Below are 16,511 nucleotides of genomic sequence, written 5' to 3'. Positions count from 1 at the left end.
TCACTCTTAATTGGATAAACTTGGCTTCGGCTGGAATAGAATACTAGAGTTGCCTTGATCGTGAAAGGGTTAAATGACAGAAAAAAATTGATCCGTCTACTGCAATGAGTTTTTTTTATATGCACATTTTAACTATGTCATCTCCAGGTGATTTTATTCACTTTAGAAAAACTTTACGAACTGGGGAGGATATACACATAACAGCAGAAGTTAAAAAAGAAGAGAAAGCCTTGGGGAAAAGAAAGAACAGTGAAGTAGTAGGAAAATGTTGGAGAGAATGCAATAGACGAAGAGAGAGAGAAAAGGCGGGAGGAAAAGGAAAGAGGGAAAGCAATAGGAAAAGAAATGAAAATAAATCAGGGGAAAAAGAAAGAAGAATGTTATTAAATAGTGCAGGTGGAAAAACAGAAAAAAAGGTAAAACAGAAGAGTGAAGAAGGGATCAAGGAAAAGAAAAGTCAGAGATCGAAAAAATAAGAAGAAGAGATAAAAGAAGATATAATATGGATTAACAAAAAGAAACAAGAAAGCACGAGAAAAAAGTTATAGAAGAGGGAGGATAAAAGGAGAGAATATCAGAGAAGGAAAGAAAGATAGGAAAAGGAAAGGAGGGGAAAGAAAAAAAGGAAGGGAGAGAGAGTGTTAATGAGGACGAGAGGGAGGAAAGAAGAGAAAGACATGTGGGAAACAGGGGAAGGGAGAGACTATATGAGGGAGGTAAGAAAGAAGGGAGAGGATTCATGAAGGAATTGAGGAAAGAAAATATACTAAGACAAGAAAGGGTGCGAGGGAGAAACAGAAGAGGGAGGGAGGGGGGAATGGTAGGAAGAAAGACGGAGGGAGGGAGAGAGGAAAAGACAATAGCAAGACAAAAGGAAAACAAAGAGGGACGAAGGGAGAAAAATGAAATGAAGAAAAAGAAAAGGAAAGTAAAGGAGAGAGAGAGAGAGAGAGAGAGGAATGGAGGAAAGACGGGAGAAAATAAATGGAGACAGAGTGAAAGGAAGGGAGAAAATAAATGAAGGAGGGAGGGAGAAAGAGAGAGAATTAAGTAAGGGAGGAAGAAAAGGAAAGTACGGGAGGAAGGGAGAGAGAGAGAAGGGAGGAAGGGAGGGAACTTCATAATTACCATAAATAGGGGAATAAATCAATATGTTTATCCTGTTCATCAAGGTCCCTGCACCTGACCCCCTCACACACCTGCTCCCCCCACACACACCTGCCTACGTGTGCATTACTTCACTCACCTCACATCCAGTCCTCCTTTTAACCTCTCACCTCACACTTATCCACTTCATAGTTCACACACCTCACGCTTATCTCTCATTTCAGTCCTACGCCTTACGCTTATCCACTTCACACTTCACTTCACACTTGTCTCTTGTATCCTCCTCACACTTACTCGTATCTCTCCTATTCGCGCACATCGCACTCATCCACTTCACACTTCACATTCATCTCTCATCTCATCCTCTCATTTTACACATATTCATCTCGCACTCCACTCACTTCACACCTACCTCCCGTCTTATCCTTGCATCTCGTCCCTATCCACTCTACACTTCACTCACCTCGCACTCATTCCCATCTCATCCTCACACTTAACAATTATTCACTTCACACTTTACCATCATCATACCTACCTCTTTCCATCATCACATCCCTTCCACCTGCCTATCCATGCTTGCCTAACCATACCCGTCTTTTCACACCTGTTTGTGGGTTCCTAACTATTCATACCTGCCTGTCTGCATCTGCCTGTCTGTCTATATGTGTTTGTGGCTATTCGTACCTGTCTATCTGCACCTACCCTCCATATACACCGTGTCTGCCTACCCATGTCTGCTTCACATCTCCATTATTTCCTCTCTCTCTCTCTCTCTCTCTCTCTCTCTCTCTCTCTCTCTCTCTCTCACACACACACACACACACACACACACACACACACACAACTACCTCATACACATACAGCCTCACAACTTCCTTACACTTGTCTCTCTCACATCTGCCTCACCAGTATTCCCCTTTACACCAGACATACCTGTATTATACTTACCTTCCTTACACCTACTTATACCTACCTACCTCACATCTGTCAAACTAGTATACCTCCCTCACCAGACTTATACCTACTTACCTCACACCTGCCTCACCAATATCCCCCTCACACATGCCTTATCCACACCTGTCATGCACCTGCCTAGCTAATACCTTCCTTACACCTATCTCATACCTGCCTAACAATACCCTTTTCACCTTAACTCGATCCACATATTTGTCTCGGCTTACTGAACGTAGCTTAGTGGCAGAGAAAGACAACACTCCGGTTCGTCACCCTTTCTGCAGTTATCCTTTATAGAGCCACATTTTAGAATTAATCGATTGTTAAAACTCGGTCCTCAAGATTTGGAGATAGCAGAGTTGGGCCAAGTTACAGTAAAAAGAGCACAGAATCCCTCTTACGCCTGATATACGCCTACCTAACACACACCTGCTTCACACATGACCTACCTTGCACCTTCGTAACACATGTTTTACTTACGCCTGCCACAAACATGTCTCACCCGTACCATAAACCTGCCTCACACCTGACATAAACCTGTCTCACCCGTACCATAAACCTGCCTCACGCCTACCACAAACCTGCCTCACACCTGACGTAAACCTGCCTCACACCTGACATAGACCTGCCTCACACCTGACATAAACCTGCCTCACACCTACCATAAATCAACCTCACACCTACCATAAACCTGCCTCACACCTACCATAAATCAACCTCACACCTACCATAAACCTGGCTCACACCTACCATAAACCAACCTCACACCTACCATAAACCTGGCTCACACCTATCATACATCTGCCTCAGCATTACTATAAACCTGCCTTACCCCTACCATCATCCTGCCTCACATTTACCACACACCTGCTTCACACCTGCCATAAACCTTCCTCACATTTATCATACATTTATTTTTTCATTTTTGGTTGATTCTGGGCATAGGCATCCGAACCCATTCTCACAGACCCAGCAGTCCCTCTACGTACAACACACCTTCACATACCACCACTTCGACAGTAACACCCACAGTAATGGTGAGTGTTGTGGATAATGAGTAAAGTTTGTTCTGGCGAAATTCAACTAAGATTGTTTCCTGCCCCAACCTGCTATCGAACTTCCATCAGTAAAATAAAAATAAAAAAAAGTCTTATCATTTGGCCATCACTTCCTCTATATCAGCCTCATAATACCAAACATCTACCACACCAAGATCCCCTCAATCCTGCCTCACACCTGCTTGCCTACCCCACTCCTGCCTGGCATCCTCCTAAGCACCACCATCTGGTTCACCCCCTTGCTATTACAGGCAGCCGGTCCTTTCATTACACTTGCCTCATTCATATCCCGTTGCTTACACCTGACACATACCTGCTTACCACACATCTGCCTTCCTACATCTGTCTGCTACAACTCTCTTTCATCGGCCTTCCTACACCTGTCTCCTTACATCTGTCCTCTATACTTGTCTACCTACACCTGTCTTCCTACAGTTGAGTTATACCTGCCTCCATACATCAGTCTCCCTACACCTGTCATCCTACACCTGTCCCCCTGCACCTCTCCCTACACATGTCCTCCCACAACTGTTCCCCTACACCTGTCAGTCTACACCTGTCACTCTGCATGTTTCCTTACACCTGTTGTCATACACCTGTCTCCCTATATTTATCTCTCCACATGTGACTCACTACACCTGTCTCCTTACACCTGCCTCTATACTTGCCCCTTTACCATTGTCTTCCTACACCTGTCCCCCTACACCTGTCCCCCTATTTCGCAGCACCTGCCGTCCTTCTCAATATACCTGTGACACCTGCCTTTAATTCCTCCCGCCTGCCTTACCTCACACCTGCCACCACCACCATCTGCCTCTCCTCGCTACAGTTACAGGTCCCTCCCGTTACAGCCACCACAAATTACAAAACACACTCTCATTCGCCACAGTCAAGGCTGCAATAATTGTACCAGTTACGAGATGCAGTGCAATTGACAGCGGTCCTTGTTTTCAGTAACGAGGCAAGTAAAGCAGGTATAAAAGTGAAATGACAAGGTTCCTTTTAGATGGTTCGATGATGGCAAGGATGAAGTACTGAAGTCGTCACCGCACTGAAAGGGTAGGAAATGAAGTCGATAGTGAAAATAAAATATGATAGAAATGAATAACTTACATCAACTCCTTCACACTGAGGTCTCTCCTAGAATGAATAAAAAGTCTGCCCGTATCAAGCACCTATAAAGACGTTATCGTACTGAGTGAGGTCGTAGTGAAAGTTGTAACTTAATATGCACAAAATCGTATACGACGGTGGTAGAGGTAGAAGTAAACTACATCATCGTATTGAAGGAATTAATAGTGAAATTGGCATGAAAAGCGAAACTTATGAACTAACGCAGCTACTCCTTTCAAGCCCTTCGCTACGCTGACTAATTTATTTCCGTTGTATTTGCAGTACCTCCAGACGATTTCATTCAATTTAGGGGGAATTTTATTAACGCGTTCACACTACAAGTCCTTCCAAAACTCAATAAACTCTCCTGGTGGCAGTGTGATTAAATTAATTATATCATCTTGGTGAAAGGGTTGTGTAATATATAAGTGAACATCCAAAGAAATTTACTATGAAACACATATCTCCATTAAATAACGATCTGATTGAAGAAAAGTCATTAAAAAAATATAAATCATAATAAATAATGGAGATCGGACCCAAATATCCGAAGACTTCATATATATATATATATATATATATATATATATATATATATATATATATATATATATATATATATATATATATATATATATATATAAATGAACGAATTAAGAAGGCCAAGGAGTATTATGAGGATGTTATGTGTTATTGTAGCGATGCTGTAAATTACTTAGTGTGAGATGTTGCTTGTGTAATTTTTTTTGTGTAATTGTCTTGGAGACGATGCGAGAGAGAGAGAGAGAGAGAGAGAGAGAGAGAGAGAGAGAGAGAGAGAGACAGACAGACAGACAGACAGAGACAGACAGACAGACAGACAGACAGACAGACAGTGTGTGTGTGTGTGTGTGTGTGTGTGTGTGTGTGTGTGTGTGTGTGTACGTACATAAGATCACGTACCAATAGGACATAATAGTGAGTCACATGATACCTGTACCAATCCTATGCTGTAACTCCTTCTCGTCCTTCCTCCTGTCCCTCTCAATTCTTCTGTCTTTTCTTCCCCCGTTTCTCTCTCCTTTGTTCCTCTTTCTCTCTCCCTCCTTCTATCTTTTTTTTTCCTCTCTCTTTCTCCCTCCTTCTCTCCTTTCTGTCCCCTCCCTCCAGCTCTTCTTTCCTCTTCTCTCTCTCTCTCTCTTTCCTTATATCTTTGCAGTCGTTATTATCCCTTCCCTATCTCCCTTCTCCTTCACTTTCTACTTCCTTCCTTCCTTGTCACACCTCTTCCTTCCTCTTTCCTTTTCCTTCCTTTCTTCCTTATTTCTTCTTTCTGTACCTCCCTTCCTTCTGCCTTTCTTTTTTCCCTCTCCTTCCTTACCTCCCTTCTTCCTTCCTTCCTTGTTTCTTTCTTTCTCCTTCCTTACGTCCCTTCTTCCTTCCTTTTTTCTTTCCATCTCTTTCTTTTCTTCCTTCCTTCTCCATCCTTACATCGTTGCGTCCTTCCTTTCTTCTGTCCTTACCTTCCATCTTTCTGCCTTTCTTCTATCCTTCTTCTACTTTACCTCAATCTTCCTTCCTTTCTTCCTTCCTTCTCCTTCCTTACCTCCCTTCCTAAAGTCCTTTCATACTGCCTTCTTCTTCTTTCCTCCTCTCTCACTCTATCCATCATCATTAATCCCTTTTTACCTCCCTTTCCATCTTCCCTCCTTTCTTTTTCCCTCCCTCCATCCCTCATCAGTCCCCCCCCTTTCTTCCACTTTCCCTCCATTCCTCAGCATTCCCTCTCCTCTTCCACACTTCATTAACGATCATTCCCTCCTTTCCTCCTTTCTCTCCCCTTCTCCAACATTCCCTCCTTTCCTCTTTTCTCTCTCCCTCCATCACTTATTATTCCAAACTTTTCTCCTTTATACATTATCCCCCTTCATTCTTCCTTTATCCTCGTCATCTCTCTCTTCTTTTGCCTTTCTGCAAAGAGAGAGAGAGAGAGAGAGAGAGAGAGAGACGTGGACAGAAATACGTGGGAAAGAGAAACACGAGAAGATCGGGTAAACAGGAAAAGGACGAGTTAGATAAGGGAGAGGGAGATGAAGGGAGGGGGGGGGAAGAGGCAAGTGAGGGAGAGGATGTAGGGGGGGAGGATGAAAGGATAATTAAGCTGTAAGAGAGAGAGAGAGAGAGAATATACTTTTCCCATTAGCTAAAGAACAAAGTAACTTTCTCTTCAAAACACGTAGTTAGGATAAAAGCAGCGATACAGCAAAAGGGCAATGAAGTGCATGAGCCATTTGCATAATACCCATGCCACATAAACTAGTCTTTAGGTATATGTGTCTGTAGCAAGAGGTGTAATCCTTTTTTTTTTTTTTTTCTTTTATATACTGTACACTTACTAGCATTTTTCTCGTTAAAGAAAATAATAATAATAATAATAAAATCCAGTCTCGTATAGCCCATCCATGGTGTAGGGGTCCAAGGTTAGGTTTTCGTTGTCCAGAACACGTATGGGCAGGTGACTAGCCTCTTCTTCCTCTCTCTCTCTCTCTCTCTCTCTGGTGGCATTACACGGACGAAAAACCTCCAGTCGCCACTTGGGGACTCGAACCGAAGGCAAAACTTATCACTCTCAATCCTACGGGCATCTCAGACCACCAGACCACAAAACCGTAAGTCATGTACATCGTGTAGTCATGTAGATTTACCCGGTAATGTGTAAAACGTACATACACTTTCATATACATGTAGTTTTTTATATGTGTGTGTTGTCAGGACATAGTTCGCTCCATACGTTCATCTGTATTACATCTATGATCATACATATTTAGCAGACAACCCTAAATATACACATTCTCATGCATATATTCATCAGAACACACACACACACACACACTCTCACACACAACCTACTTACTCAGCCACCCGACGTCACCTCACCCACACCTCAGCATACCAACATACCTTACATAAACAAAGCTGCACATACATACCTGTCCGGTCATGTATCCATGCCACCCGTAGGCCTAATCAAGTCTACACATACTCACACATCCAGAAATATTTGCGGAGCTCGATAAATCCAAAGTTTCCAGTTATATCCTTGCATATTTGTGAATCCCGACTGTTTCACAATTTTCCAGGAAAATACATAATACCTTGGTCCAGTGTCTCGTCTTCTGAAAATAATTATTCATTAACACACAAATATATATATATATATATATATATATATATATATATATATATATATATATATATACACACACACACACACACACACGCACACGAATACCTGTGAGTGCTGATGACTGCAGATATTCCCAGCGAAGTGCTTTAAAAAGCTTCATTGTTTCCCGTCGTCCGAAACAGAAATAATTCGTTTAAAAAAAAATTCCACAGATCCGTGAAAACTGTGAATACCAGCTGTTCCCGAATATTCCACCTGTGCGCCAAAAACTTGTCATTTTCCCGGTCATTCGGAGGGGAAAAATAGTGCACAAAAGCTCAAAAATACTTTTAACTACTGGTACTTCCAATATTTTGCGCAGATGTGACAATAAGCTTCTTCGAACTTTCCCGTCTTTCGCGAAAAAGTATAAAAAAGTTCAGTGGTCGAGAAATCCGACATTGCCCGACCAATGAGCTTTCATTTTCACCTCGTTTCCCCGTCAGTCGCCGTGACGGAATTCCTTCACGTTCGTACATAAAAGAAAAAATAAAATTGAAAGCAAACATTCACTTTTCTTGGCCAGGATTTCCCACCTCATTTTCACACGAATTCACTCGACATAACTTGATTTGGGTGAGATCTTGTTGATATGCACTAAATTTTTAAGTTACTTAATATGTTGGTTAGTTTTCAATGCACCAGATGTTTATTTTGTGAGGTAAACACGAACTAGAAATTAAAGTACATTTACCCCTTGACATTAGCCATGAAGTTTGCATGCCGAATCTAACAGCAAAAAGTTACCCAAATTTCACACTTCACTGGGGAAAGGGGTTAAATGACGCCCACAGTCTTTGCAATGCTGTAGAAGGGCACATGAAGCCAGAAACCAAAATACATTTACCCCCTGACATTAGCATCCAAGTTTGTCTAGTAAATTCCATAGCACAAAGTTAGCTAGATTTCATTCTTGGGAGGAATAAAGCACCGAGTCTGAGCTAAGGTGTGTAAGTGAATAATTTGTTAACGGGATTCCAGGTAAGACAGACTGGAATCAGGTATTTGGGTTGAGGGATAGACTGGAAAGCGAGAGAGGGGGAGGCGCTGAACCTGAGACGACACCACCACTCAGTCCCACGGTCTGACCAATACTGCCTACCTCTCTCCGTCCCTCGGTCCCTTCCTCCCTACCTCCCTCTCTCCTGTCTCTTTTCTCCCACCCTTCCCCCTCCTGTCTGTCTGTTTATGTGTTTTCCCGTCTCTCCTGTTTCTTTGTTCATCGTATGTCTTTCTCCGTCCTCCCTCTGCTTCTCTCTCTCTCCAATCTCCTTTTCTTCCACCTTTTCATCTCTCATTTTGTTCATCTCCTGCCTTCCAACTCACCTATCTTCTTCCCTCTTGTGTCTCTCTACTGCTCCACTTCGATCACCAGTCTGTGTGTTTCTCTCTCTCTCTCTCTCTCTCTCTCTCTCTCTCTCTCTCTCTCTCTCTCTCTCTCTCTCTCTCTCCTAATTCTTCATTCATCTTGTCTCCATTCATCTTTTCTATCTCTGTCCTGTCTCCCTTGTTTCCTCCCTACCTCTCTCCTTCCAATTCCTTGCTCACTCTTCTCTCCCTGTCTGCCTTCTCTCTCGCTTCCCCCCTCCCCACCTAATCCTTACTGTGTCTTCATTCATCTTGTGCCTCTTCGTCCTTCCTCTCCTCTCTGTCTCACTTTTCCCCGCCTTCGTCTCTTGTATCTCTCAAACTTCTCACTTGTCTCATCGCTCCCCTTAATGCATCTCCCCCCTCTCTCTCTCTCTCTCTCTCTCTCTTTCTCTCTAAATCCTCCAGTCTTGCCACATACTAGGCAACTGCAACTGCTTCCAGAATGTTAAAGCTTGCAACGATTTCCTCACGAATTGCAATGGAGAGAGAGAGAGAGAGAGAGAGAGAGAGAGAGAGAATTGCAATCAAAAATTAACCATACGGAAACGCAAGGTGTGATGACACAAATATCAGGTTAGCGTTAATCATGCTTAACCTGCCCCTTCAGAGAGAGAGAGAGAGAGAGAGAGAGAGACTAAATTCGATGCAGATATCAACTTAGCATTAACCTCAGCTTCGATGACGTAACATTTGTATTTTTGCTTCTCGAAGATAGTTTTATTTACCACACGGCAGCTTCTTATTGGTAAATGGGAAAATAAAAAACACAATTAAGCTCTCTAGCTCATAAAGTCTCTCCCAAACTGAAATGAATCGCCTGGAGATATTCATAATTATAATACACTAAGAATACGTCATGCAGTTGAATAGTTGGCCAGTCTTTTAGCTCCTTCTGACTTGCATCCTTCACACTCTTTGACGAGGGAGAACGTGACCCGACGCTTCTGACAGACAATTGCAGAACAGAACTTAAAAACTCGTTACAATAATCTCTCTCTCTCTCTCTCTCTCTCTCTCTCTCTCTCTTCTACGTTGTGAGCCGTCAAGCATAAAAATGAGCGGCGCGTGTTTCTCTCTTGTTACTGGGGAAAACTTTGAATTAAACCATCACGTCTCCCACACCAGCTATCCGACAGCATCCATCTCCATAGGATATGATGCACCCGTCCCACCCTGCCACCCATCACCTTTTCCGCCCATCCCGCCTACTCCTCTCCACCGGCCTCATCCTTTTTTCTATCCTCACGCAGAATTTCCGTGACTAACACCTTCCATCCATCGACGCCTTCCCCTCTGCAACATTAAATTTCACAGTTTGTACTTGCCCCTCCCTGCCCCACCACACACCACCATCTTCTCCTACTCCATCCACGCCATGCACTCTTTTTGTCCACCATACCAAATTTTTGCCCTCCCCCCCACCTTTTTACTTACACCTTAGCTATCTGTCTACATCACCACTTTCACAGCACAACCTCCACCCCCCACCACAAACCCAGTCCATCCCACCTGATGCTCACCACACCACTCCCCCATGATTTCTGTTTTGATCAATGTCCACCCCGATAATCAGCCGACCTACAGCGCCTACATTCACAGGGTGTACTTTCTCCTTTGTGACCCGCCTCCTATGCTATCTCATCCTATCTAGTCCACTCGTCTCCATCCACCCCACCCATCCCTGGAAGACCCTAAATTGACGTACCAGCAACCATGTCACTCACAGGGCTGATTATGGACACACACCGCTATAGCCGTGACCTGAAATAAACTGACTTGATCATATACCCAGAATGGTAAGTGATTCTATGCTGCTATGAAAGGACGTGACTAGACTTTAACTGATATGACTGAGTCCGCTTTGACGCGACTGCTCGGACTGGACCAACTGGACCAGCTGGACCTAAATGGCGCTGACCGTACTTCAATAGATATAAAGGACTTGAATGGAACTGGCGTAACTGTATGGACTTAACTGAATCTAAAGGGACCTAACTGGACCTGTCTTGCCCCCCCAAAAAAGCCCCAACGTCCTAAAATAACCTTGCATCGATGTATCTAGGTCTGACTTTTGGCAAGAAATGTAACACCCTTTTCTTGCCTGTTTATTTCTGTAACTGGTATGTCAGTATTTTCTTATGCACTCCCTGTTGATATGAAGAAGATGAATAACATGCAGGAGAACTGTAAGATGTAATACGCAAAATATACCGTTAAGGAAGAGATGCTGGAACTTTGTAAATTCCGTAACACCTCATCCTTAGTTATTTATTCTGTAGATTACCCCATTGGTATCCTCTAGAATGTTTTTGATGCAAACTAAGGCAGAATTAAAATGATATCGATAGCATACAGTAAAAGATTAACCTTTAAGTTGTAAAATGAATCGCTAAGGAAAAGGTGTTAGGAAATCTCCAAACATAGAATACGGGGATGTGGGGAAGTCTGGTCTACGCTGCCAGATTCTCACTTTCACTCCGGCTGGGCACGCTGTTACCCACTTCCTCCGCCCATGCCCACACCGCTCTCACTTTCACTGCACTGCTCTTTCCTCACCTCTGCAACTACCCTCACTCTCACACTCATATACTTTCCTCACCACCACTACCCTCACTCTCACACTCATATACTTTCCTCACCACCACTACCCTCAGTTTCACATTGATGCACTTTCCTCACTTCAGCCGTTTCCCTCACTTTCATATTCAGACTCTCCTCATCACATCCACTAGCCTCACTTTCACATTCTCACACTTCACAGCCTCCACCACTACCCTCATTTTCACGTTCATACACTTTTCACCTCTATAACCACCTTTATTATCAACATCTTCACCAGTACCTTAGTTATCATATTTCAGCATTGCAACTTTGCACTACATGCTCTTTCCTTACCACTGTCTCCACCCTCACTTTCAAATCTACACAATTGCACTCCACACTGCTATTTCTTTACGTATACTGCCACCTTCACTCTCATGTTCACACACTTTCACCCCACACAAGCTGCTCTTCCCTTACCTCTGTCACAAGCCTTAATTTCAGGTTTGCTCTTGGGATTCTCACCACCCTCATTTTCATTCCATAGATCTTTAACTGCCTACACTCAGTTTTACTCTGAAAGCGCATTTCGTCATCTTCCCCGCTCTCCTTGTATTCACGTTCACTAAAGACTTGTCGTTTCTCACCTTCACCGCCCTTCCCATTTAGACACACCGTTCTACACTTTCTCCATATTATCACTTTCAAGCACGTTTTTCACCTTCTTCGCTTTTCTCCCCCTTCGCATTCACTCTCTTCACCTTCCCTTCTATTCTCAACACACTCACGTTCACCCAGATTACGCCATTCCTCATTTTCCTCGTCCTTGCCCAAATTCTCACCTTCTCCCAACAGATACGTTCACTCTTACAACACACTTACTTCAGTCACTTCACTCACAACACACTTACTTCATTGACCTCACACTTACAACACACTTACCTCATGGACCTCACTCCTATAACACACATACCTCATGGACCTCACTCTTATAACACACATACCTCATGGACCTTACTCTCACAACACACTTAAACCAACGACATATTGCAGGTTGTCCGCGTATATGTCTTTTATGCGCCTGGGCAAGAAATTTCAAGATCATTTTTCACCTCCCCTACTCCCTGGCCCTCATTCTCACCTTCATTCCAGGCACGTCGAGTCACTAATCTTTTCCATGTGCGTCACACCGCCAAGTCACCATACCGGGAATATATTCAGAAAGGATTTTAGTCAGTTTCTGCAATTAACAAGTCTCCGGATGAAATAACTTAAGAAATCACGTAGCTTTGCCATCCTTTCACGTTATTTTTCATTCTGATTTATTTTCAAGTGTCCGATAACTTTATGAAATAAAAGCGATAAACAAGTGTAAGCAAGTTAGCGAAAACGGCTCCATCACTGGCCTTATTAGCAGGTTGTGTGGGAGTGTCGCCAAGGGAAGGCAAGTGAAGGTCGCTGTGTTTCTCATTTCTAAATCTTGAGTCCATTGTGACCGTAATGCAGCCCCTCACACCACAGCACACTCACTCACCTCATGCACCTCCACTCACTTCATGCACCTCACTTTTACCACACACTTGCCTCATGCGCTTCACTCTTACCAATCACTTAGCTCATGCACCTCACTCTCACAACACATTTGCCCCATGCACCTCACTCTTGTATTCACTCACCTCATGCACCTCACTCACACACTTACTCACCCCATGCACCTCACTTTTACAACACACTTACTCGCCTCATAAACTTCACTCTCACACTCACTCACCCCATACACCTCACTCTGACATTTACTCCCCCCATACACCTCACCCTCACACTCACTCACCCCATGCACCTCACTCTCACATTTACTCACCTCATGCACCTCACTCACAACACACGCACTCACCTAGCTCACCTCAAACCACAACACACCTACCTACGCTATGCAGCTCACTCTCATAACAATTATTTCGTCAGCATAAGTTCAACAAAAGTTCTCTGGGAGCGCCCGGCTTAAGTGCTCAGTTTTCTACAGTCCACCGAGTTTACGTCCAGATGAGCTTCTGACCACAACAACAACAACAGCAACAACAACACCTACTACTACTACTACTACTACTACTACCTCATGAATCAAATGGCTTATTCTACTGATTTATTCTTGCTAATTATGACGATTATACTCTTGTAGTGAAAGGGTTAGAGAAGGCTGCATCTATCCATCAGTTATAAACGTCCTTTCAATCTAAAAAAAAATAAAAAATACCTGGAGATAGTAAGAAAAAAATTAAACAGTACATCACAGGGCTGAAGTGGTTAATTGTTTTAGATATAAAGAAAACTACACTACTTTTTATTTTTGCTTCCATGTAGTTATAATACGCAGTTATAAGTGGCTCTGTGTCCTCAAGAGCGTTAAATCAGGAGTCCAGTAACCTTTCCATATGATCAGAAATTTTAACCTTTGTAATTATCTCAAAGTCAGATGATTACATTCAGCTTGGGCGTGGTTTTCCGCCTCTGAGGATTGATATGTCTTGTTTGTGTCGAGATGGTAAGCATAACGCATCGTCCACAATCGCTGCTCACTGTACCGTTCCCATAAATGTGTTTCTTTTTTCATCTCATTTTTCTGATTTTATTCATACCTCTCTCTCTCTCTCTCTCTCTCTCTCTCTCTCTCTCTCTCTCTGATATTTTCCTAGTTTTCCGTTACTGTCAAAACCGCGTCGAGTTCTTCATTAACTTCTCGCTGATCAAGTCTGCCCTTCTATTAACACCCTTAGTTTCCTAGACTCACTTGTAGCTGAATGAAATCGTCTGGCATTACGTGGAATAGAATGCGGAGTTGTCCCGACCATGAGAGGGCTGATGGTACTGTACACGTATCATCTCTGTCCCCTACGACCCACTTTCTGGTGAATAAAATAGTCTGTTGTTAGCTGGACAAACATACCAGAACTGTACCGAGCATGACAGGGTTAACAGAAGAGAAAGAATAATCAAATCTGAAAAAGTTACACGAGAGAGACGGAAAGAATTTTATGGAAACTCTGACGAAAAGGAGAACGCAGAACACAGGTTAAACCCTTCACTGCCAGCTTTCTCTCCTATCCTGAAAAAAACCGTATGACAGCAGCAGAGGAGTACATAGAAGCTTTTCTGCTGAAGATGGTAAAACGCAAAGTATTTATAACCCCTTCGCCATGAGTTGTTTCCTTTAAGCGTAAGAAAATCATCCAGGATAATGATAGCACGAATTTATACAAACACACACACACACACACACACACACACACACACACACACACACACACACACACACACACACACACACACACACACACACACACACACACACACACACACACACACACACACACACACACACACACACACACACACACACACACACACACACACACACACACACACACACACACACACACACACGCCATCGGCAAATTAACCCTTGCACTTCGATTATATCTTTTATTTGTTTGTGCGCTTAACTTCCGGATGATTTTATTCAGCTTAGGAAATCCCACTACTTGTAAATAAGTTAATGAAAGCTATTTTCATCCTCTTCGATGAAAAGAAAGTCCAAATTCAATAAACTTATTTTTTAAAAGCAGAAAAAAAAAAAAGTCATCATGCTGATATATTTAATAATTATCATGAATTAGATGTACATAAAAAAAGTACTTGTTGGTTTGCATATATATTCACTTCACTCTGAGGACATACATTTCACCATGCTTTTGATACCATTAGACGATTTTATTCAGTTTAATAAGTATCAAACCTGGGGGGTTAGATACAGCCTTCCTTAACCCCTTCACAGCTAGATGTCTTCTCAGAGTTGAAGAAAATCGTCTTGCGAGAGATCGAATTAAATAAAAAAAAAATACGTCACCGGGTTGCTGATGAACGGTAAAGCAGAAAAAAGAAAATGTGAAAAAAAAAAAAAAATGAAATGCCTGTCTCTTCTTACCTGACTGTCTTTCTACCTGTTTCTCATGCTACGAATCACAGGTCTCCCTTGTCTATCTTCCTACTAGTCTCATATTTTCATACTTCTCCATCTTCCTGTCGCTCTTTTTACCAGTTATATTTCTTTTAACCTGTCAATCTTTCTAACTATATCTCCCCTAAACAATCATATATCTTACCTGCCTATCTTCCTATCTGTCTCTTCCTACGAATGTATTTATTTTACCTGTCCGTCTCCTTACCTGTCTTTCCTCCCACTAGTTATATTTTTTCTAACTTGTACATCTTCTTACCTACCTCTCCTCCAACCAGTCTTATACCTTTTCTTAACCTTCCATCTTCCTAACTCATCCTTACTCCAAGCGAAGACTTTACGAGAATGATAGTGACCCAGTGTTGACATGGTAAACGCCACGTCAGAGTCAACAACAGTTCATTCTCACTCCCTCCAGCAATGATGACATACCCAAGTAAAAAACAGGGTTTGTAAATTAGTAAGATAACTAATTACTACAAGTTAGCACTCTCTTTTCTTTCTTTCTTTCTTTTTTGCTAAGCAATTTGGAGAAAGACAAAAAAATTTTGATACTGAATGTCTTGCGTTCGTATTTCTGTACGATTTTCTGTTAAGTAATTCAATAATCCCTTTAATAGAATGACCAACTTAAGAGTTATTTTTCCTGCTGATATAAATTTGGGGAATATATCTTACAGTGAGTATGTTAACTAATACTATATGTAATCCTTCCAGTTCAAACCGTTGCCCCTAAAGTAAAAAAATGACGGTAGATAGCAAGAACAAAATAAAAAATGTGTAATCGGATTTAAAATTTTAAAGTTAATGTCACATAATCTTGATGTTAGAGTTATTCAGAATTACCAGCCAAACCAAAGCACATGGAGAAACATCGATCAGGCACAGTACAGTACCGTGAAACCTATGAGTAATTATACTTATTTACGCTATTTTCTCTGGCTGTAAATCCCTATATTGTCTTGATTTTAACTTGGCCTGCTATTACTATCTCTCCATCTTCAAAGCCGAGTTACAAAAATAGATTAACATTAATATATGGTGCTGAAATTTACTTCCAGCTGTTTTAGTCCTTGCGGACCTATAACATATAGTTTAATTTATTATTGCTATTTTTCTAAACGATTTTATTCGGCTCAGGAGAGAT

The 16,511-nt window shown here is 42.2% G+C and overlaps 1 protein-coding gene across 3 annotated transcripts in view; it reads right to left on the bottom strand.

Moving 5' to 3' along the window:
• The window catches only part of LOC145415109 (uncharacterized), an 80,890-nt gene extending 72,366 nt beyond the window's left edge, over positions 1 to 8,524 (bottom strand). For all 3 annotated transcript variants that reach the window (XR_013899994.1, XR_013899996.1, XM_080284527.1), the window contains exon 1: positions 8,491 to 8,524. The gene's annotated coding sequence lies outside the window, so the exon portion shown is untranslated. The remainder of the gene's footprint in view (positions 1 to 8,490) is intronic.
• Between the last annotated feature and the right edge of the window lie 7,987 nt (positions 8,525 to 16,511).

Source organism: Coenobita brevimanus, chromosome 101, assembly GCF_032717465.1.
Source record: "Coenobita brevimanus isolate Jiangsu-jjx chromosome 101, ASM3271746v2, whole genome shotgun sequence".
Classification (NCBI taxonomy): domain Eukaryota; kingdom Metazoa; phylum Arthropoda; class Malacostraca; order Decapoda; family Coenobitidae; genus Coenobita; species Coenobita brevimanus.
The sequence above is the reverse complement of the archived record's forward strand: the minus strand, read 5'-3'. Positions and strand labels throughout refer to the sequence as shown.